We start from the raw sequence: 24,590 nt of genomic DNA on the forward strand, positions 1-24,590 counted from the left end.
AACGAAATTGCGGCGCTTTAATCAGGAAGACCAATCTTTTATTGCGGCTGAAATCTCTCGACTTCTAGCAGAGGATATCATTGAACCATGTTCGTCGCCCTGGCGGGCTCAAGTCGTCATTGTCAAGAACCTTCTAAAACCTCACAAACAGCGACTATGCATCGATTATTCGCAAACCATCAATCAATATACCGACTTGGACGCCTACCTATTGCCACGCATTGATGATATGGTTAATAAACTGGCCGAATACAAAGTGTTCTCAACTTACGATTTAAAAAGTGCCTATCATCAGTTACCCTTGAAGGTCTCAGATAAGCAGTACACAGCCTTTGAGGCTAATGGACGGCTGTACCAATTTCGTCGCCTCCCATTCGGGGTTACTAATGGAGTGGCTGTCTTTCAACGGGCAATGGATGGCCTGGTTAAGCAGGAAAACCTAAGGGACACTTTTCCCTATCTTGATAACATTACCATTGCAGGTCACGATCAACAGGAACACGACTCTAACCTCCAAAAATTTCAGGATGCCCTCCATCGCCGTAATTTGACCCTGAATGAATCCAAATCTGTTGAGTCGCAACCGACCATCAACATCCTTGGCTACTGCGTAGGCAATGGTATCATTAAGCCAGACCCAGAAAGACTTCGCCCGCTCCAAGAGCTCCCGTCACCTAAGAATCCGGCTTCTTTACGTCGGGCTCTCGGTCTGTTTGCATACTACGCTAAATGGATTCCTCATTTTTCGGACAAAATCCAACCCTTGCTGCATACTAGATCATTTCCACTGGGAACAGCGGCTGTTGCAGCCTTTAACCTTCTCAAAAAAACAGTTGGAGAAAGCGGCTCTTCACTCCATTGATGAGAATCTCCCTTTCGTGGTTGAATGTGATGCCTCGGAGGTGGCGATCTCGGCTACTCTGAATCAGGAAGGTCGTCCTGTAGCATTTATGTCCAGGACCTTACAAGGTGCCGAGCTACATTATCCTCCGGTTGAGAAAGAAGCCACAGCCATCATAGAGGCAGTACGGAAGTGGAACCATTTTCTAGCTCGCCAGCACTTTACATTGATCACGGACCAACAATCAGTCGCCTTCATGCTCGATAATCGAAAACGAACCAAAATTAAGAATAATAAAATACAACTTTGGAGGATGGAACTGGCCTCTTTTGGTTATACCATTCTCTATCGGCCTGGCAAGGAGAATGAGGCCCCGGACACCCTCACACGGGCATTCTGCTCCACTATGTCATCCTCCACCCTCATGGATGTCCACAATGGTTTGTGTCATCCTGGCGTTACGCGCATGCTACATTTCGTACGATCACGGAATCTCCCTTTTTCCACTGGAGATGTAAAGAAAATATGCTCAGAATGCCGGCTTTGTGCGGAATTAAAACCTCAGTTCTTCCGCCCCTCAGATGGTATACTCATACATGCAACCCAACCGATGCAACAACTTAGCATCGATTTTAAGGGCCCAGTGCCCTCTTCAACTCGGAACACATATTTGCTCACCATGATCGATGAATATTCACGTTTTCCGTTTGCCTTCCCCTGCTCCAATATGCTGGCGTCCACAGTAATCTGCTGCCTTGAGCAGGTATTTTCTCTCTGTGGCATGCCGGCTTATATTCACTCAGATCGGGGTCCATCCTTTATGTCGAGGGAACTCAAGGACTACCTCTCAGAACGGGGAATTGCTACAAGCAAAACAACACCATACCATCCCATCGGAAATGGGCAGGTAGAGAGGTATAACGGTATCATCTGGAATTCCGTACGTCTCGCTTTAAGATCTCGGGGCCTACCAGACCAGCAATGGGAAACAGTGCTTCCGGATGCATTGCACTCTATACGGTCCCTGCTTTCTACAGCCACAAATACAACACCTCATGAGCGGTTCTTTGGATTCCAGCGTCGCTCATCTCATGGGACATCACTCCCGTCATGGCTAACTACTCCTGGACCTGTATTACTCCGAAGATACGTTCGGACGTCTAAAAATGACCCTCTTGTAGACGAGGTCGAACTAACCGATGCCAACCCCACCTATGCAAACATACGATATTCCGACGGCCGAGAATCTACCGTATCATTATGGGATCTGGCTCCCTGCCCACCAGGACCTAGTGGGACATCGGGTGATGGCATTTCACCAGGAAACTCTTGGGACCTATCGGGTACCCCTCTCCAGGATCCTGATTGGACACCAACTAGCTTGGTGCCGGTAGAACCCCGTGCTCAAGGTTGCGACCCTCCCAGTACCACGCATGAAAGTACTGGTCCGCCACAGACCAGCTCTGCACCTCCCTCTGAACAGAGGCAGTCTGACTTTGAACCTATTGGGGCTCGTACTCGAAGCCATGATCTCCCCGACCCTTCACAGGGCAATCCAGGCCACACGGACTCTGGCCAATGGCCAACCGCATGTAAGCGGACCAGTGACCCTCTACGACGGGAATCCAAACGGGTGCGACTCTTCCTTGTTCAGCGGCTGCGGACCAAAAGGTAGACCACAGCCTCCTAAACCTGCAGGAGGGAAGAATGTGATAAAAATAATAACTTCCGGGAAGTTATGTCATCACTTCCTGTGAACTGTGAACTGTGAACTGTGTACATACCTCACTTCCTGTCATGTGTCACTTCCTGTTGGACTGGTATAAATACTGGTCTGTTCAGTATTGTAAGAGGCTTCTACCAGAGGCATGGTAAAGACCTCTCTTGTATATAGTGTGTTTATAAGTTACTTAAAGCTTACTTTAAAGTTACTTGATGGTAAGCCTCCTTTTTCTTACATCAGTGACCATCTTTGTAGTCGTTGCGCAGTCATCACCGGAACGCCCTTCTTTGGAATAAAAATGGAGACAAGAGGCTGGTGATCAGTCAGCAAGGTGAATTTCTGCCCGTGCAGATAGTGATTGAACTTTTTCACTCCCCACACTAGGCTGAGGGCCTCCCTGCCAATCTGGGCGTAGTTACGCTCGGCTGAGGTTAGTGATCGTGACGCAAAGGCTATTGGCCTCTCTGAGCCATCCGAGAATTTGTGCGACAGCACCGCTCCAATGCCGTAGAGTGACGCATCACATGCCAACTGAATTGTTAATGCTGGGTTGTAATGGGCCAATACCTCTTTCGATGTGATTAGTGTTTTGCTCTTCTGGAAAGCTCGTCTACATTCGTCACTCCACTTCCATGGCACCCCAGTTTGCAGTAGGGTGTTCAGTGGGTGTAGTATTGTAGACAAATTTGGCAAGAACTTATGGTAGTAGTTTACCAGCCCGAGGAACGACCGCAGTTGTGACACATTTTCCGGTGCTGGAGCCTTGACTACAGCCTCAGTCTTCTCTGGGGACTTATGTAACCCCTCTTTATCGATAACGTGGCCACAATACGAGATCTGTTTTCTAAAAAGCTCGCATTTGGGGCGGTTAGCTCGGAGCCCATATTCCTGCAATCTAGTGAGCACCTGCTCCAGGTTGGCATGGTGATCAATGTCATTTTCGCCCATGACCAGGATGTCGTCCAAATAACACTGGGTCCCTGGGATCCCTTGCAGGACTTGTTCCATTGCCCTCTGCCAAATAGCCGGAGCTGATGCTACCCCGAATACCAGCCAGTTGTATCGGTAGAAACCTTTATGGGTGTTGATTGTGAGGTATTTTTTTGATGCTTCTTCTACCTCCATTTGCAGATACGCCTGGGCCAGATCAATCTTAGTGAAGCGTTTCCCTCCAGATAGTGAGGTGAAAATATCTTCAATCCGCGGAAGTGGATATTGTACGGTGTGAAGGATCGGGTTCACTGTTACCTTAAAGTCCCCACAGATGCGAACCTTCCTTGGTTCCCCAGGCGTGCTGCTCAATGACTTTTTCATCACAGGGACGATGGGTGTAGCCCACTCGCTCCAGTCTACCTTGGACAGTACACCTGAACGTTCCAGACTCTCCAGCTCTGCTTCAACGGCTGGGCGGATCGCATAATCTGGCTTTAAAAAATTTTGGACTTGCATTTTCTTCAATTTTAATCATTGCTGTCATGCCTTTTAGTGTTCCGAGTCCTTGCTGGAACACTTCTTTCGCGTCAGTTAGGATCTTTGACAGTCGCCCAGGTGTGACGTCGTCATCCTTTTTGTCAGCCACAGTCAGTGCCTGTATGGAATGCCAATCCAGTTGTATTTTCCGGATCCATTCACGTCCCAGTAATGGTGGTCCTCCATCTTGCAATACATAGAGGTCTAGTTTTGGTGTTTCCTTACCGTTATATATAACGGTCACCCTTATTTTTCCTTTGGGGTAGACTTTTTGCCCCGTGTACGTCTTCAAAATAATTTTTGTGTCTCTCAAGGGTATGTGTGAGAATAGCCGTTCGTAGTCCCGGCAGTTTATGACTGTTAGGGCTGATCCTGTGTCCAATTCCATCTTTACCTGGACTCCTGCTATCTTGAGAGTGACCCAAATGGTTCGGTGATCCTCTGTTGTGATCACATTATATAGTTTCAGACAACTCAGTTCCCTGCTTTCGGAGTCGTTATCACTCTTTTGTTCGTCTGAACTATTCTCCGTTATCTTATGTACCTTCTTGTACTTTCCTTTGGTCGGTTCCTTATTGCTGGTTTTCTTTCCCGACCTGCAGACTCGTGCTATGTGTCCTACTTTTCCACACTGTCTGCACACTTTGTCTTTGAACCAGCAATCATTATGGTTGTGTGTTGTTCTGCCGCAGCGATAGCACTTCTCTGTTCCATATGACATTTCGTTTGTGCCATATTCTTGTGGTCTCTGTTGTATCTCTGCAGCGCCCCGTGCTGCTGCTTCATATGATACCGCAATGCTGAAAGCCTTTTCCAGCGTTAGGTCCTTTTCAGATAAAAGCCGTTTCTGGGTTCCTTCACTTTGAAGCCCACACACAAACTTGTCCCTTAAAGTATCTGCTAGTCCCGTTCCAAACTGGCAGTGTTTCAATAGCTTGTGCAGTTCTGTTAAATACTCAGCATTACATTCATCTTTATGCTGGTTCCTTTTGTGAAACTTAAATCTTTCTGCTATCAGCAGCGGTGTGGGGTTTAAGTGGTCCTGTAGGATTGACACTATGTTTTCAAAATCTTTTTCTACTGGCTTCTCTGGGGTTACTAGGTTTCGTAGTAAGCCATACATTTTTGCACCCATTGAATTCAACAATACCAGCGCTTTCTTGTCATCTGGCACTTCATTCGCCTTGCAGTATACTTCTATGCGTTCGACATATGTCGCCCAATCTTCGACTTCATTGTCGAACGCTGTGATACTGCCACTCTTCGGCATTTTTGGGTGTGGTTAGACTGGCTTAAAATGGCGTCTTCCGCGCTTTCCTTTCTTCCCCGCTGCGGCTTAAAATGGCGTCTCCCACGCTGCTGCCAACGCCGCTCTCGGCGGTACTCGTGGCAAATGGCGACACCCTGTGGGTTTCGTGCGCTGCTCCTGCGCTGCTGCCAACGCCGCTCTCTGCGGTCCTCGTGGAAATGGCAGCGCCTCGCGTTTTCCTGCGCGCCTCTCTCCCCCGTTGACGCTGCTCGGCCCTTGAACACCGGCTGCGCTCTGCTCTCTCTCGTCTCTCCCCCGTTGCCGCCGCTTGGTACTGAACACCGGCTGCGCCCTGTGCGCTCTGCCCTCTCTCTCTCCCCCGTCGACGCTGCTTGGCCTTTTTCTGTGCCGCTCGGTCGGGCTCTAGCCCGCCGCTGTCCGGGAAGGGTCTGCGCAGTACCTGTTGCCAGCCCGTTTTGCTGGACCACCATGACTGGAAAGCCAAGCCTGGCTCTCGACAGCCTCCCCTGTGATGCTCAAATCTCCACTGGATGACTGGGCGGTTGCCCGTGGTTGACGCCCGTGCTTCTGGACTCGACCTTCTTCCACTGTTCTCCAGGAGCGAATCCCTGGGAGGTGATGCGGAGTTGCAGGTAGGTTCAAATCTGCCTCGTCGCCACTGTTATGTCCATGTATAATCAGACACAGACTGCGGAGAATGGTACAAATGGTGTTTACTCAACATGGCTCAGACTGCAACTGAACTGTACAGATTACTACTCAACGTTATATACAGGTGTGGTCACTGCCGGTACTACAGTATACATGAGCTGTAAAAAGTAGTTCTCCCCCTTAAAGGTACATACATTACAGCTGCGACGCCTGACGAGAAAAGACACACCATTTAAATTTGGATCACAACAGAGACACAAATTCAGTGCACTCAAGGAAGAGTTGGCCAGAGCCGGCACTTTAGCATATTTTGATAATGACGCACCAACCAAGGTGATAGCAGATGCCAGTCCTGTAGGTTTAGGCGCAGTACTAGTTCAAGACCAACAGGGACAAGAGGTGCCAATATGCTATGTAAGTCGTAGTTTAACAGACTGTGAGAGGAAATACTCTCAAACAGAGAGAGAGGCCTTAGCTCTTGTATGGGCTTGTGAGAGGCTGCATCCATATGTGTATGGCCGAAAGTTTAACTTGGTAACTGACCATAAGCCATTACAAGTGATATACGGCCCACACTCTAAACCCTGTGCCCGTATAGAGAGATGGGTACTTAGATTACAGCCGTATGATTTTAAAGTGATACACATTCCAGGCAAGCAAAACATTGCAGACCCACTGTCACGATTGCTGGGGGAGACAGCAAAACAGGAGAGACATTCTCACGGCTCAGATGAATATGTGAGATTTGTAGCTGTGAGTGTGACACCAAAAGCACTCACTACTAGAGAGGTGGAGGAAGCCTCTGTTACCGACCCAGAGCTGATTGAGGTACGGAAGGCATTCACAAATTGACATTTTGAGAACTGTAAAGCTTATGCAGCAATTGCAAACGAGCTGTGCGTAGTGGGGTACCTAGTTCTTTGGGGAACACGCATCGTGCTACCCACAGTGTTACACACACGAGCCCTGGTGTTAGCACATGAAGGACACTTGGGAATAGTTGGAACAAAGCAACATCTCAGAACTAAGGTTTGGTGGCCTGGCATGGACAAGGCAGCTGAAAAACACTGTAAAGCATGACATGGCTGTCAGGTAGTAGCCAGACCCGACCCACCTGAACCGTTGAGACCAACACCATTACCGGTGGGCCCCTGGCAGGATGTAGCTATAGACTTACTGGGACCCTTGCCATCCAACCACTCCATTCTTGTGGTAGTTGATTATTATAGTTGCTACTATGAATACGACATCATGACCTCCACAACAACAGAGAAGGTTATTGGTAGTTTAGAGTCAATCTTCAGCCGTCATGGTTTGCCAATCACCTGCAAATCTGATAATGGTCCCCAATTCAGATCTGAATTATTCAAAGAATACTGTGAAAACAATGGGATCAAACACTTAAAACGACAGCAAAATGGGCTCAGGCTAACGGAGAAGTCGAGCGCCAGAATGCATCGCTGATGAAGAGAATCAGAATTGCTCAGTCAGAAGGACTAGATTGGAAACGTGAACTTAGAAAATATGTGACTGTGTACAGGAGCATTGAGCATGCCATGACAGGAAAGAGCCCGGCAGAGCTGCTCTTTAAACAGAAAATGAGAGTAAAGCTGCCAGACATCACAGAGTCACGCGCAGACATGGAAGTACGTGACCGGGGCGCAGAACAAAAAGGCAAGTCCAAACTGTACGCAGATGAACAGCGGAGAACACAATACTCGGAGGTGGAAGTTGGCGACACGGTGCTGGTACGGCAGGACAAAGTGGACCAGTTCACCACTCCTTTTAATGCCACACCGCACAAACTTTTGAGTAAAACAGGGAGTCAGGTAGTAGTAGAATCTCCAGACAGAGCGCGCTACTCGAGAAACACTACGTTTGTGAAGAAATACAGAACCAATGTACCAAAGGAGACACTCCATGAGCAGGAGGAAACACAAGGGACTGAGGACAGTATAGTAGACCCTGACACACATACCACTGTGATACAGGCAATACCCACTGACACCAACATGTCAGACATACCCAATACATGTAAGAAGCCACACAACACCAGGTTATAGTCCAACAGCTTTATTTGAAATCACAAGCTTTCGGAGCGCTGCTCCTTCATCAGGTGAAGACCTCAAAGGGTTAAAAGAAAACCCCAAAGACTGTCTGATTATGTCACAACATAAACTGTGCGAGAACTGCATGGGTGATGTTAAATGTTTAAACCTGGGAATTATTTAGTTGTGTGGTAAGACACAAGTTTGTAAAAAGTTTATAAATCAAATAAGTTATGCAGTGTTATTGTAAGCAACTGTTTATAAACTGCAAGTTTGTTTCCAAGGAAAAGGGGGATGTCGTGTATTGATTGTGAGTTTGACACCAGTCAATATGGTAATGTAATGTGCGAGTTTAACACCAGTTAATACGGTAATGTAATGTGTGAGTTTAACACCAGTTAATACGGTAATGTAATGTGCAGTGCATTATGGGAATTACCCGGGAAAGCTGCAGTCAGCCATTTTACCAATAAAGTAAAGATCACAGTTAGAAGCCTGTCTGCCTGACTCTGATTTAATTCAACGTATCTACATGCTTGATTGAATGTATTAAAGCATAGATACAACAGCGCGCAGATCAGGGTTTTGGAAAAGAGTATAATTGAAGGCCCCGGGTAGCAATCGCTCTCTGCTCTTCTCTTCTCTTCCCCCTCTGCCCGCCCTCGTGGCTGCCGCTCTTTCCCCGTCCCGCGCTTACCCCCTGGCCTTTTGCCACTTCATCGCCCTGGCATTGCATCGGGCAGACACGGACAATTCAGGCCAGGCGAGGCGGGATGCGACGAAGGGAGGAGGGAAGACCAACTGAGGAAGACCAACTGAGGAAGACCAACTGAGGAGACGAACTGAGGGTAGGCTTCGAATCATTGGGCCTTCAGTCTCAGCCAACCTGCAACTATCTTCATGCAAACTCAAGCTGTCGGCTGAAGAAGAAGAATCATCCCTGCAAGGTAAAGTACTCAAACAGAGACTTTAACCTTGGGGTACTTGAACCTGGACAACGCCCTTGCAGCACCCGGAGACCACGTGATGACGGCAGGCTCCAGAGAGCACCAAGAGCGAACCCCGAACCCCACCCCTGTTTTGAGTCCAACAAACCCTTTTTGATTGGTGAGCATAAATTCTGGCCCCTCATAGCTTAATCTAGTTAGGTATAGGGGGTGGGATAAGGATAAGGGGATTGTTAAGATAGTTGTTTTCCCTCGATGTGCCTTGTGTTCCCCATTCCCTGTATAAGTATAGTTATTTGTATTTGCCTGTAATTTTATACACTGGTAATTTTCTCTTAAGACTGTATTCATTTTTTCCTGTTTAATAAAATCCTGAGTTTTGCTTACATCCAAACCACCTGTCTACTCGAGTCTTTTTCTGTATCACTACCTGTACCTAGGTCCGGTGTCGAGAATCTTAGGGGCATGGGAGTGATTCGAACTGCTCACGGGCAGTCAGAGGCATAACTGACTGGGCTCACGCGCCACCCCCTACAATGTGGACATAGGAATTTATAATGGAAAAAATTCACAGGAACTTCACAGGCAGATGTAAGATTTTTAATATTATTATAGATAAATGGATTGGATGAAAACAAAACACCAATAACAGTAAAAATTGTAAGAAATTGTGTTGATTGAAGACTTTGAGAGACTATTGTGATATCATGCTGGAATAAAACTGTCATGAACACAACATGAAGAGTTTGTTTTCTAGTTGAGAAGCAAAATTAAAGGGCTAATACGACCCTAATAATATGTTATAATTACACATCAATTTTGTAATAATTGCATTTTTCATGCGCCTCCATAATTACTCAATACTGTAATTAATTTATACAATTGAAGCTTCTATTACGTAGGGTGGTGATTGTGGTTGGGAATCCTGTCTGAAAATGTAATTATTTTACTTCTGCAAAGACAAGTGCTAGCAACAGCAGAATCCACTTAAAATTATTTCATTGACCAGGGCGATTTCACATGGTTATGGAAAATAGTACATATGTTGCAAAAGATCAGCGGTATCCTGAGATAAATAGACTTTGGTGATTCAGACCCAGACTTGTCAAACTTTAATTTGCTCAGGGCACTGGAATACCTGATTTAATTCTGTCTGTTTTGATCCAAGCTCCTCCATGGAGGGGAAACTGCCCTTTCTTGTATACATTAAATGTTAAAACGGCATATCAAAGGCAATAGTTCTGACTGAAACTTCTCATTGCAGGTGAAACATTACAGAATAGTTCTGCGTATACAAAGGACCTTGGGTAAGGACTACAAGCATTGAGTCAAGAGTCTCATACTCCTTATGGTAGTGGGGACTGCATTTTAACAGACTGATTTATCCTCTGGTATGGAACGTGGGCAAGGGTTTGAGTAAGGGTAGACTGACGCTTGATTTTGTGTACTACAGGACAACAGATGGTGTACTGGTCTCGCTAGATGTAACTCCTATCCAGTTATCCAGTCAGCTAAACACTCATTCAAATAACTCCTCGAGAAGCAGGGTGCTGTTTTGAAGCTTTACTTGAATAAAATTTGTGAAACTGTAAACAAAGACAAAGTATGTTTTGTACACAAAGGTAAGTACTATACATTAGATGTTACATAAGATACAAACATGTTTATGAAAACAGAATAGACTAACTGTATAAGTAAATAGCACTGAAGCTAAACCTCGGTAGTTAACAGCTAATAAACTTCTTATGGACAAAGCATTGTCAAAATACTATACCGACAAGGTTGTTATCATGTTACTAAACAAGGATACTCATAGACATTGCGTCTTGCCTAGCGTATAAGGAAGGATGGAGGAGGATTGAGACTGGCTGCCTCATGTGGGCTTTGTTCACAACTCAGCAAACACTCCCTGGAATACTACTTCCGGGGCAGACAGGAAGAAGGTCAAATAACACACTGCTATACAATAACTACCACTAGAGGGTGCTACCTGCATGTAATAAGTCCAGAACTGATTGGACATCTTGAGGAGCTGCAGGCTGTGCCAGACTTGCCTTTTATTGTGTAGAGCCCCAGTAAGTACCAAACCAAACCTGAAATCTGAAGCATTCCAAATTTGGCCAGATCAGATAGGTTTGGATTAACCCAAAGCTTTCAGACATCTGAAACAAAAACAGGAAATGCTGGAAACACTCAGCAGGTCAGCCAACTTCTAAAGAGAGAACAGCTAAGTTAATATTTCAGGTATGGACCCTTCATCAGAAATGGGAGAAACTACAGATGAACACCATTTAAAAAGGAACCCAACAAAAGAAAGGGGGAAGGAAAAACACACACACATAGCCTGACTAACTCCCCACTCCTCCAATTCCCTCATGCTCTGTGAATCACTCGGTGCCATGTCCTCACTACCACTGTCTAATTCCCCCCAAGTGAAAGACTCTGAGCTGGTGCCTGTGAGGGAGGAAGTAAGTGCCACAATTTGGAGGGAGTTGAGGCAGAGGAAGACAGCAAAGGATGAAATAAAAACAGAAAATGCTGGAAATACTCAGCAGGTCAGGCAGCATCTGTGGATGAAGCAGCTTCAATTGGTGGGTGAGCTGGTTCTCATCCTCCTCTTCATCATCATTGCCCTTGTGCAAAGAGGGAGAAAAAACTCCTTAGCTCCTATCTCTCCTCCTCCTTCGTCATCATCCTCTTCCTCCTCCTCTGTCCCTTGTAGCTGTTGTGCATCTGCAGGAAAGGAAGGTAGATGCGTAATGATTAGACGTGCATTACCCTCTTTAGGATTAAGGAGAAAGAGAAAATGGGTAGACAGTTCTGTCTGTGTGGTGCTTCAGAGGGATGCCAGGGCGACAGTTTAGGGGGCTCAGTTACTAACCTGGCACTGGCAAGATACTGCCAACCTTGCTATCTCCCATGGCAAGAGCTAAGTCAGCACTCACAAGCTGCTTGTCCTTGTCCGTGAAGGAATGAGGGGTTTAAATGTGGGGATGCTCCCTCCGGTGGCCTGCCTTTGGCAGGCATTGTGTGCCAATTTGTCCTGCCAGAGTCCATAGAGTGAAGGAGGGTAAGGCTGGCAGTGGAGGAGTGTGTGCCAAGTTGCATGGAAGAGGTGAGGTAAGAGCTGTAGGACTGTGAGGCTCTTAAAGCAGAGGAAGGAGTTTTAAGGTTGTGCATATGGGGCAGCCAAGGTGGGAGATGCTGAGTTACAGCTGTTTCTGCCACCACCAGATGTTAAATACAGCCCTTAACAACATTTTAATCTACTTATTCACCTTAACCCAGAGGTCAACTGCACTTGCCAGTTAATACTTTTCCACCCTCATCATTATAAATTTCTATGTATATTTATCCTTCTGCTATTTTCCTTTCCATCTCCTCCTGTCTCCCACACAGAGCCATGTTACTGTAATTCAGTAACTTCAATTATATTTAAATCCCTTCAATGGCCTCACTTCTCCCTAGCTCTGTAACCTCCTCCAGCCCTACAACTTCATGAATTCTAAATGCATGTTGTTTTTGTCCTTTTTCTTTTTCCTTTACGTATTCTTGGCTGTGTTGTATACTTGCTGTCTGAAGTTCCACAGATACAGCCTGTACTATTTCGTCCCCAGATGGCACCTTTTCAGTTGCGTCATTTATTGTCATTATTTTTAGTGCCAATCTTCTCTCTTTTCATTTAACACTTCCTTGTCTCCCCAGGAATCTCATATTGTTCTCCAAGGATGCATTTATGGCCTGAAGCAACTTTTTATTCTCTTGCAAGACTTTCAAATTTTGTTTTGTTATTTAGATATTATTTTAACCTCATCAACCCACGCACATTTGACACAACAAGCTCTAGGTCTCAGAGAATTCCTCTCTTGTGCATAAACTTAAATGTATATTCCACATTCCCTGCATTGTTATCTGTCTTTATTCTCAAGTTTCATTGTTATTTCAAGTTATTTCTATTGTAAAGGTAGAAGTACACCAATAGATCTGCCTTACTTTTTAAATGCTTTAACTCTGATTTTCATTTCCCTGGTATGTGCACCTCCTCTCCTCCACTACCTTTCTTAAAGAATTCCTGAAATTCCAAAGCTGATTGCTATAAATTGCTCCTTTTAGTATGGGAATTTCTGAATTCTGCTGATTTGGCTTGAAGTAGGCTGTTAAGAAGCTTTTACATTTTTGAAACTCAAACTTAGGAAGCCTTTCCTCTCAGTGTCGCTGCTTTTGAATACTTTACCTACATAACAGATGGCACTACAAGCATAAGTCATTGGCTGTGAAGTCAGAGGACATGGTAAGGCGTTATATAAATACACGTTCATGTTTTCTTACTTAATTCGCCAACTATTACTCTAAAAGTTTGTGCACATGCTCCACCTACCTGCAATATTCTATAGTTTGTGATGATAAACTATTATCAGAAACTATTCAGTATTCTTTACAATCTGTAGTGTGTCATTTATATTTTGAAAAAAATGAAAATTATTTTCTAAAATAACATTTATTTACCACAGTTTTACACATTCTCAGCAGTGGGTTACCAGAAATGCTTTTACACACATTACAGAGACAGATATATATCTTTCAGAGACACTGGACAAAAAAACAGATATACTGTATATAAGTACATTTGCATATAATAAAACTCCTTATGCCATGAACGGTTCTTATTATGTGAGCAACAAAAAGAGACTTGGTAACCGTTTGTATGTACAGCATTTGCCTCAGAATTTGCTGATGTCAGCTTTGCATTTTTGTTAGCATTCCAACTTTGCAAACCTCATTTCAGTGGCCATGCAAATGCCAAGCACTCTCCACTAACAAACCCTCTCCAGTCATCAATTGATTATTTCACTTTTTTTTAAAGGAGCATCTGAGATAGCCCAGCCGCCTCCCTATCAGATAAAAACTTTTTTTTAAATGCTTAACCTATTTTGTTTCTTTTTCACTTTTTCTTTTCACTCTAATGTTCCCACCTTTTGTTCTCAGTGCCAGTGCTGAGCACGCCCAGATTAACTGAAGCTTGGGCTAAACGGACTTACCGAGCTTGGTTAGTAGAACTGTGATAACAGTACCTGAATGCCATAAATCAAATCGTGCTACTGGGCTGAAATACCAGATTGAAACATACTTTAAAGTTATTAAATATGTAGAACCCTTCCCACTTTCCAATCAGCCTGCATAAATAGGAATGGATGGAATATAAGGAAGACTCTCTAGTGCCATTGATCAGAACTCTGAGTGCACCACTCACATTTGTCATTAACTTCGGACTTCACTTAACGTTACAAGGTCAGCTAATTAGCATCCTCTCTATGAGCTCCCTGGACAGGCTGGGGCAAGCACAGGGAGCTCACTGATTCTGGGGCTGAGATATCTGGCATAGCAGCAGATCTTAAAGGCTACTGCTGCCATTTAACAAGGAGCCCCATGATTTGTAGAGATGTTTCATGCTCCATCTGTACATCGCTATTTAAGGTATTACTCTAGATGTGCTGCTGCAGTGGGTGGATAAAGGAGGGTTATCCTCTTTGAAGCTGAGGTCCGCCTTCTGCCAGGACAGTTATGTGTAATGCTTGGATGGAATTGGTGGATTGAGACCCCACATCCTAAGGTCATGCAACTGAATGAGCAAGCTAGTCAGAAATCTCAGGAAAGGTGCCAAGGTAAGAATACCCAGCAATTTTCTACTCAAAATATATTCCCATGCCACAAAGAGTTTACTCATGATTTGGTTCAGCTTCACTGATGCAGCACACTAAGAACTCAGGCAACCATTCTGCTCTTTTACACACAAACACGAATGTCCATATTGCTGAAGGGCAAGTCTTGTAGGTTGTACTGAAATATGTGCCACATTAAATATGGGACAGGGGCGGACAGGGGGGGACGGGGTGGGCAGGGGTGGACAAGGGGGGATGGGGGGGCAGGGGGGGATGGGGGGGCAAGGAGCAACATGGCGGTACAGGCCAGGACAGGCAGTGGGACAGACCCGGGGAGAGCTGGGGCGGTCGGTGCTGAAAGGGCTGCCCTAAACCCGGGGACCCGGAGCGGCGTCTCGGCCCCTGAACTGGGCGCTGCCAACCCAGACCCGGGACAGACCACAGACCGTGGGCCCGGGCCCTCTCCCCAAATAACAGATGTAATCAAAGGTGCACCAGAGAGGGCCTTGCAACTATCTACCATTAATAGCGTATGAGAAGAGTACCCTCAAATCCAGGGGTGGGAAGCCACAGCAGGAATGGGGGATGGTTAGGTCAGTGGTCTGCCCCAAGCTCAGTATCATCCTTTGCTAATTAATTGTTCTCCCTACTCATGCACTCAATCACTCACTCATTCATTCACTCACTCACTGATACACTATCTGACTGACACGCAGCTATACACTGCAAAGCAGAATGACACAATATCTTGCCATGTTAGCTCTGTTGAAAAGGTGTCTTACCACTAGTATTCTAGCACATGTTCCTCTTCTATTTCTATAGATGATCTGGATGAGACTAACAAAGAGGACAATATCTCTGATGCAGAGCTGGCACCTCACAGCACCTTGTGTTACTCACTCCAAGCTTGGCAAGTCCCGGCACAGATTCATCCACTCCAGGGGTTCAGCTAATAAGTTACAAGAGGGAACACTGGATGAGGAGGAGCAAGTGGAAGTGGTAAACATTGACCTCCATAGACAACATTCCCCCTATTTAACAGGAGCAGAGGGCCATCATGTCTTGTGGAACATTTGCCCATCTTAGATGGAAGGGAAAATAACTGGAGGGGTTCAGACATCATTGTTAGTCATCTGACCTGGTGACTAAACTGTCTTATAGTTCTCTACCACCCATCATGTATTTTATTTTAGAATTATAGAATCATAGAAATTTACCACACAGAAGGAGGCCATTCAGCCCATCATGTCTGTGCTGGCCGAAAAAGAGCTATCCCGCCTAATCACACTTTCAGGCTCTTGATCCGTAGCCATGCAGGTTATGGCACATCAAGTGCATATCCAAGTACGTTTTAACTGCGATGAGGGTTTCCGCCTCTATCACCCTTTCAGGCAGTGAGTTCCAGACCCCCACCACCCTCTGGGTGAAAAATGTTCTCCTCAACTCCCCTCTAATCCTTCTACCAATTACTTTAAATCTATGCCCCCTAGTTATCAACCTTTCTTCTAAGGGAAATAGGTCCTTCCTATCCACTCTATCTAAGCCTCTCATAATTTTATACACCTCAATCAAATCTCCCCTCAGCCTCCTCTGTTCCAAAGTAAACAACCCCAGCCTATCCAATCTTTCCTCGTAGCTAAAATTCTCCAGTCCTGGCAACATCCTCATAAATCTCCTCTGCACCCTCTCTAATGCAATCACATCTTTCCTGTAATGTGGTGACCAGAACTGTATGCAGTACTCTAGCTGTGGCCTAACTAGTGTTTTATAAAGTTCTAGCATAATCTCCCTGCTGTTATATTCTATGCCTCAGCCAATAAAGGAAAGTATCCCATATGCCTTCTTAATCAACTTATTTATCTGTTCTGCCACCTTCAGGGATCTGTGGACATGCACTCCAAGGTCCCTCTGTTCCTCTGTACTTCTCAGTATCCTACCATTTATTGTGTATTCCTTGCCTTGTTAGGCCTCCCCAAATGCATTACCTCGCACTTCTCTGGATTGAATTACATTTGCCACTTTTCTGCCCACCTGACCAGTCCATTGATATCTTCCTGCAGTCTATAGCTTTCTTCCTCACTGTCAACCACACGGCCAATTTTTGCACCATCTGCAAACTTCTTAATCATGCCCCCTACATTGAAGTCTAATTTTCTATTGTATGGATATATTCCATTTACCCCAGTCATTGGGTAATGACACAGGACCTCACAAGATTATCACTTTTTCTGGATTAAATAAAAATTCAACATGCTTTACATAAAAGTTTTAGGTGGTGCTTAAAGACAAGGTGGTTGTCCTACATGTAAGGTAGAATAACACTCATTTTATATTGCTGCTGTGAAATAATCTATATGTAGTACATTAAAAGCACAGAGTCTGATGTACAGTAAACAAAAGGTTTGTTAGAGGACATCTTATCCATAGTACTCAGGCACGACACATCCATGGTGGGTTAATCCCATTCTCTGGAATACCAAAGTACCTCAGTTTTGTTGTATGCTGCAAGCAGCTGAGTTAAATTAAGCCGTGTCCTTCACTACATGAATTTAGAAACTATTCTAAGTTCTCCCAGATGTGAAAAACCCCAAAAGATTAATTACAACTGAAAATTGAAGAGTGCAGAGAGAGAAAAGGAACAGAAGATGTTTCTAACTTGTGTGAAAAATAAATACTGTATATCTCTTCAACATTTGTTGATAGTGCAACAGTCTGTCAATGTTCAGCTAAGACTTTGCTTTTCAGCTAGATCTTTTTTGTTGCTCCATATTAATGTTTCAGTCACTGATTTGCTGATAGTTCCTTATAGTCATTGTATAAGATGGCTTCACAAAAATTAATAAATTATGGATTGTTGAATTGTGATCCTTTCAGACATTTGTTCAAGGTAACAATAAAGAATGGAAGTTGTGAAGTCACTGCCAGTCTTTGCAGGGTGCTTGGCACACACTAAAATGATGCCCTGGTGTTTAGGTATCAGACTTCTTTTGTGTGAGAGTCCAAAGAGGTTAGAATGCCTAGTCTCAGTAGCTGAAACCTGAGGGTGGAGGGGGGCAGGGGAGCGTGGGGTGAATCTTGGGTGCCTCCTGCTAGAAAGGGCTGCTTAATAAGTGGTTGGCTGGGCTGGGCTGCTGGCCCTCAAATGAAAAAGTCCTCCTAATCTTCATGAGTTCAGACCCCGATCTGGCCTAGACACCCGGGCCCAGGGTTGATGGGTCCTCATCCTTGGCCCCATTCCCTTTGACGTGGGATGGATGGAGGTTCTGCCCCTTACTAGGCCCCATGGGAACTCCTGCCCAATGCCAGGAGCCAGCAGATCAGAGCCCCAGTGGAGTTTGCTGCCATTCCACTAGGACTCCGTTGGAGTTACAGTGCCAACCTGCCAGAACGGTTGCCTAATTTTGGCTCGTGGAGTTGGAAGAGCGGAGAATGCATGATGGAGCGTGGGGATGAAGGAGCTGCAGAGGTAGGATGCAGCAAGGCCGCTGAGAGATTTGAAAACAAGGACAAACAGGAGATGGAGTCTTGGAGACTGCTGACTGAGAGGCAAGGCGCTTGGGTCTGCCGAGGCAGCTAATATGCACACGCTGCTGGACGCACAGTAGCAGCTTGACTGAGTTTTTGTTTGCCTTGAGTTTTTTCTTTGCCTTTATAGAGCAGTCTGAATTTGATGTGATAGCTTTGCAATCATAGACAAAGCAATGCCACACAACAAGGGCAGAAGGTGATTAGAGATCTAACGATGTACCGTCTAAAGGAATATCTGATTTATGGTACAGGACGACAGCACCTCTCTTATGTTAGACGCTTACAGAAGTACTTCCTTAACCCAAACAAATTGGCACGTAAAGTATCAGATCCTACATTCTCATTCAGTGAAAAATGGCACCCGACAGAATGTAAAGAGACATCTCAAAGCTGATTGAATTTACAATAACGAAAGGACCGGGGCCTGATTTATTGTGTGTTTTAGGCGTTGCAAGATTAACTGAAAACAGATTTTTTTTTAAGTCTTCTGATGAGTTCAAATTTCCTGTCTCTGGGCATTAGAAACCTGCTGTACAGTTAAACTCCAGATACTACAAGATACGGTTAAAATATACATACAAATAAATCATTGTTCTTTTTACTTTTTTAAGGCTTCATTTTATTTTAAATGAGGCTGTGATGTATCTTGGTTTATATTAAACAGTTTAACCCCTCTTTTAAAGTAATGGACAGAGGAATGCCATGCAAATTTGAGAGCAGCTCCCAAGCCCGCGACCTCTACCACCTAGAAGGACAAGGGCAGCAGGTGCATGGGAACACCACCACCTCCAAGTTCCCCTCCAAGTCACACACCATCCTGACTTGGAAATATATCGTCGTTCCTTCATCGTCGTTGGGTCAAAATCCTGGAACTCCCTACCTACTTTCCCATGTTACAACAGTGACTACACTTCAAAAGTACTTCATTGGCTGTAAAGCGCTTTGACACGTCCGGTGGTCGTGAAAGGCACTATATAAATGCAAGTCTTTCTTTCTAACAGCACTGCGGGAGCACCTTCACCTTCACCTTCATGGACTGCAGCGGTTCAAGAAGTTACAGCTCTCCACCATCTTCTCAAAGGCAATTAGGGATGGGCAATAAATGCTGGCTGGCCTTGCCAGCGATGCCCACATTCCATAAACGAATAAAACAAAAATTGTTAAATATTATTGGGCCAATATTGCAATTAGTTTCCAGACATATTCGATCATTACAGTAGGGGCCATGCATATGTATATTGGATGAATAAAGTCCTTGGCTAGAGGTCGATCAATCAAATATAGTGAAGTGCCCGAAGAGACCACCTTAAGTACTAGAACAAGGCCTACCCAAAGTGCAGGCTGCTCTTAATGGACTCTGTTGATTGCAGAATCAAAGTGTTAGTGATTCTGTCACTCGGCAACAGCAGTTAGAGACGAACACTCATTTAGTAACTCTTCAGGTGCTTTTTATAATGGTGCTGGATTCATGAAATGACAACTTTGCCTTGTTTTAGTGTTCAAACAAATTTACTGTTTTATTTGCATGTGACAACATTGTGGCAAGAGTGATGCATATTCTTCCGGGTCTTCTCATTTGCAAGCAAGAAAGTCTCTTTGTGAAACTGTGCCCTGTATTAAGTTCAGTTGTGAAGTCAGTTCAGCTGCGATTGTCTGTGACATAGAAACATAGAAATATAGAAGATAGGAGCAGGAGGAGGCCATTCGGCCCCTCGAGCCTGCTCCGCCATTCAATGAGATCATGGCTGATCATCCAAATTCAGTACCCTGTCCCTGCCTTCTCCCCATATCCCTTGATCCCTTTAGCCTTAAGAAATATATCCAACTCCTTCTTGAATATATTTAATGAAGAAGGAGTTTGATATATTTCTTAAGGCTAAAGGGATCAAGGGATATGGGGAGAAGGCAGGGACAGGGTACTGAATTTGGATGATCAGTCATGATCTCATTGAATGGCGGAGCAGGCTCGAGGGGCCTAATGGCCTACTCCTGCTCCTATCTTCTATGTTTCTATGTCACAGACGATCGCAGCTGAACTCACTTCACACCTTAACTTAATGACATAATCCTCAGTGCATATTCTGGTATAGAGGAATAACATATCCTTCCTATGAGTGGGATCTTCTAAAATATTGATCATAACTGGGCAGTAATGAATGGTGTGTGTAGCCCAGAGGCCGTACATGCTGCGAGTGTTTTGATGCATTTGTTTTCCTTAACAAAAACAGGTAGTCACTGACTTGCATGGTTGCTGTGTGCATCTTTACAATACAACACAGCTTTACAGTTAAGAGTTAATGTAGAGATATAATTAGGGCGAGTTTCAAAATAAACTACTCTCACTCACTTGTGGCCTCGATGTCAAACCTTTATTTGCAGGAACAGAATAACTGTTTTAAAAATAAATTCAAAACTAAAATAAGGACTCATAAGAGAATCTAAGAAGGACTAGTATAATAGCGGGTTGGTGAGGCTCGCGCCGATCTGGTGCCTGATTTGGGACAGCTATAGAAATCCCAATAAAGAATGCATGCATTACTAATCCAGTCCAGGGTTTCCCTTTGACCACCTGATTGGCATGAAAGTGTAAAGAGGTGTGACCAAATGTGTTCAGCCTGTGTATGCTAGGGCTGAGAGCTGGATGTTTATTCAAAGCGGGATGCTGTGAGCTGTGAGCTATAATCAGTGTTTTGAGTGCACGGAGTCTGAATCAAAAACTGGATTTCTTGCAGCGCAAAATGACCTAAATTGTTATCAAGAAGCTTTATTGTGTGAGATGCAGTAGACAGAAGGTTCTGCTGGGGGATATCCCATCTATAGTCCTCAGATGCTGCACATCCCCAGTGGCATTGCCCCATTCATATCTCTGGAGTGCGGAGTACCGGCTGGTGCCTCTGTACACTGTTCCGAACAGCTGAGTGAAATTAAGTCATACCTTTCATTACAGCCATGCTGCCATAGTTGCTGTCAAGCTAAAACTGAGGGAATTTAGAGGCTTACGTAACTTTTACAGATTGAGAAATCCCAAGACCACACACACAAAAAAAAAAGTTTTGCAACTGAAGACAAGAGAGTGCAACGGAGATAAATAGTCGCTGGTTTGGTTTTTTTTACTTAGGTAAGAAACAAATAAAAGAAACTTCTTCGACACCTGTTGATGGTACAGCAGCGGGCTTTTAATATTCAGGTAAGAGACTTTGTTATTTCAACTGAAGGGTTGCGTTTCAGATTGAGACTGTAGTGAGTTATTTTCTGTGAATGATAATTACAATAGAAATGTTACATATGCTGACCTTCACTGCTCCTCATATTGGTTTTCTAAAGTAGCAGTGCAGCAGGATAAATTACACTCCACGACTGTGCACTCCAAAACATCTAAGTTGCATTAAAGTTTGCGTCTTTGAGAACTGAAGCAGCAGTTGCGGGCTTGAGTTTAATTTTAGTGTAAAGTGACATTTCCCACATTCAGAGGAAAGGAGCCTTCCTGAGCTCTACTGTAACAAAGTCATACACTGCAGAACACTGCACAGTGATAATAATCAGAGATAGGAGCGTGAAGAAGGAAAACCTGCCTAAAGTTAGCAAAGGAAGATGAAGTGGATGCGTCTGTGGTGCTGTAGATAATGGTTTTAGAACATTGCTATGAGTGGTTTAAGGAGAGTCTTTTTTTTTCCCTCTTCGAATTTGAGGCTCAGAGTTTTTGAGCTACTTTACTTTTTTCTCCTGCCCCATACGCACAGTCTACGGCAATATTGTTCCCCTGCCTCTGCAGATGTCGCTCTGAAACCTGCTGCTGGGAGGTGCATGAAAGCCACAAGGAGACGGTTCTCTCCTTCAGCTGTTTCCCTCCCGATGGGGGGAGTGGTCAGGCTTGGTTTAGCACCTCTCCGCGGTGGCGATGCTGAGACTGGGAGCTCAATGTGTGAAGGATTGTTGATTCGAAGCCACACTCCACCAGGCTGCGCAAAGGCACCAAGTGGGTGAACTCTTTTGAACTATGGATCATTTTGAAAACAATATGTATTCCATCTGGCTTATAGGGGACAATTTTAACCCAACCCGCCCGTGGGGAAACTGGGACGACGGGGTGCAGCGTTGGTTTTTGCACCCGTCCGATTTTACTCTCGGTTGAAGTCAATAGAGAGTAATATTGGGCGGGGTGTAAAACCGCATTCCACCCAATCACATGGGTCTCCTGCCTGCTGAGTTAGGTTAAAATAACACCCATAGTCTTATTGGGATCTGTTATAGAAACATAATTTTAAGCTGTTTAATTTTATACTAATGAACACTGGTCTACTTCAGGCAGATGTGACAAAGCTGACTGAAAGCAACTTCCTATATAGAATTAATTTTCCTTCTACATTCGCTCTTACATTCTTTCTCTGAGTTATATCATTAGTTTATTTTTTCAGATACACTGTTTGTTGTTCAATTAACATCATCTAAATTGTGGGTTAATTCTGAGTAAAATAAATTGACGAACATGTAACTTTGTCAAATCTATTCCAGTCACAAAACTTTTCTCAGAAGAATTCTTAGTTGCTGACTTGTAACTGGCTCTGCTATTTTCAGACAGCATTTGTATGCTGATTTTTTTCCCACCTATATTTGAAATGGGAGTCCCCTCATGTCAAGGTTTCTCTTCATAATTATGAAAATTTGCAGTGAATTCAGAATTGTCTTGTATAGTTAAATGAATGATCAAGCATTGCTGTTCTATCAAATAAGTTGACTCACTGACTGACTACATGTGTAAAAAGAAAATACTCCCAATAAACTAAAGACAAATGCTTCCATTTAAATATGGGTATTGTGCATTGTGCTGGAGCTCTCCAGGGCAAGGACATATCAAGACAATGTGTACGTCACTGCTTTTAGGATGGAAGTGGGGAGACGATGGATTCTGCCGAAGGGCTTTCAGTGCAAGTCCATGTGCATTTGCCCAAAGCAGACAAACATTTAATCATGCCATATTCATCTGGGGGAAAAAAAGAAGCACACAATTGATGGGGTAATTGGCCTGGTTCTCTGCTGTAAACCTGTATGATTCTATAATACAATTGGTTGTTGGGATCTTGTTCCCTCCACCCCCTGCTCCCCCCACCCAGTAAAAAATCAAAAAAATTGTGTAAAGTAATGCAACCATTTCAGCAAGTGCAAGAGCCATCGAGATCACTTTAAAAGAAAGCCACTTATCTATAATTCAACCATAACACATTTAAATATTGTATTTCTAGATCACGTCACTTAACCCCCTAATCTGTTGACCTGATGGGGGACAGGCAAACACGCTGCAGTAAATCTTTGTCTTCACTGCCTGGACGGTAATCTGATGGAGCGGGTCATCTTCCATTGAAAACTGGGCGGGTTCCAGAAAGGGCAGGGGATCTGCTCCACCAGATTACTGTCCAATCGCTGAAGATAAAAATCTACCCCACTGACTGGTGCTTTAAAAGTTAATTTGTACTGACAGGCGAAGACCATTTATAGTGACGTGCATGCGGTTGATGTCCATTATTGCATGGGGATTAAAATGTGACTGTGACTTTTCCATTGCTGATTAATTTGGAGTAATTTTTCCAGAAGATTTATACTGAGTATGTCAAGCAGAACAGCTCCACGGCTTGTGCATACAGCAGGCAGTGCTATAGGGTTGAAGCACTTCTTTCTTCACCTGCACCTTTTGAGCTTACCGTTTCATTCTGAGTATTAGTTGCACTTTATAACTAACTATGTCGTCACTATTCCAGTGTATACACTGCCCCAGGTCTTTAAATAAACTCTGAAAATTGATACAAGGACTGTTACTACTGTATGTGTTACAGTTTCTGTAATGAGTTTTCATAAATAAAGATGCTAAAAGCAAAGATCTTTACAGAAATAACTCCCCCTTTTTATTAATACTTCCTCCAAATAATGTATCTCTCAAGATTCACTTTTCCTGTTTATAATATTAATTTCTGTAAGTATTTTAAAATAAATGATCCATCATTGCAGGAGCTGTACCTGATTATATTACCAGCTTATGTAATAGTACATCTTACCTTCCAAGTCATAAGATTTGTGAGGTTCAATCCCGGCCTGTCATACCGATCAAACTTGAACATCTGCACTGAGTGAGTGTTGGCAGTACTTGGCATGGCTGCTAGGTGGAGCACTGCACAGCAACAGAGCAATCCATCTCAGGGAAGGGTAGGGGGTTGATTGGGGAAGGTTGGGTTAGAGGTAAAGCTTAATGAAAACAGTCTCATCATGTGCCCTCCCACTGCCCTCCCTGAAACACACCTCCTATCAGTTGATCAGAAAGCAGTATTAATGGTGGCTGCAGCTAAGATTGTAGCCATCCCAGCCGAAGGTTGAAGAGCGGTGATTGGAGGCAAAGCGGTAAGAGACATAAATATGTTTGTATTTAAAGCAAGGTGGGAGGGTAAGGAAGACTCTAATAATGT

At 44.3% G+C, this 24,590-nt stretch overlaps 1 protein-coding gene and 1 long non-coding RNA gene across 4 annotated transcripts in view; one reads left to right on the forward strand and one right to left on the reverse strand.

Moving 5' to 3' along the window:
* Positions 1-10,498: 10,498 nt before the first annotated feature.
* Positions 10,499-24,378, reverse strand: LOC147103112 (uncharacterized). Its single transcript, XR_015072895.1, has 2 exons — positions 24,186-24,378; positions 10,499-11,683 (listed from the first exon to the last, which is right to left on the reverse strand). It is a non-coding gene; the product is annotated as an uncharacterized LOC147103112 (long non-coding RNA).
* rspo1 (R-spondin 1) overlaps positions 20,781-24,590 on the forward strand; it is a 219,082-nt gene continuing 215,272 nt past the window's right edge. For 2 of the 3 annotated variants that reach the window (XM_085962429.1, XM_085962427.1), the window contains exon 1: positions 24,352-24,525. The gene's annotated coding sequence lies outside the window, so the exon portion shown is untranslated. Of the gene's footprint in view, positions 21,326-24,351; positions 24,526-24,590 lie in introns of those variants that run through there. The other variant, XM_085962428.1, reaches the window with a different exon arrangement.

This window comes from Somniosus microcephalus, chromosome 20 (assembly GCF_052327205.1).
Source record: "Somniosus microcephalus isolate GS21.2 chromosome 20, FLI_Smic_1.0, whole genome shotgun sequence".
In the NCBI taxonomy this organism is placed as follows: Eukaryota; Metazoa; Chordata; class Chondrichthyes; order Squaliformes; family Somniosidae; genus Somniosus; species Somniosus microcephalus.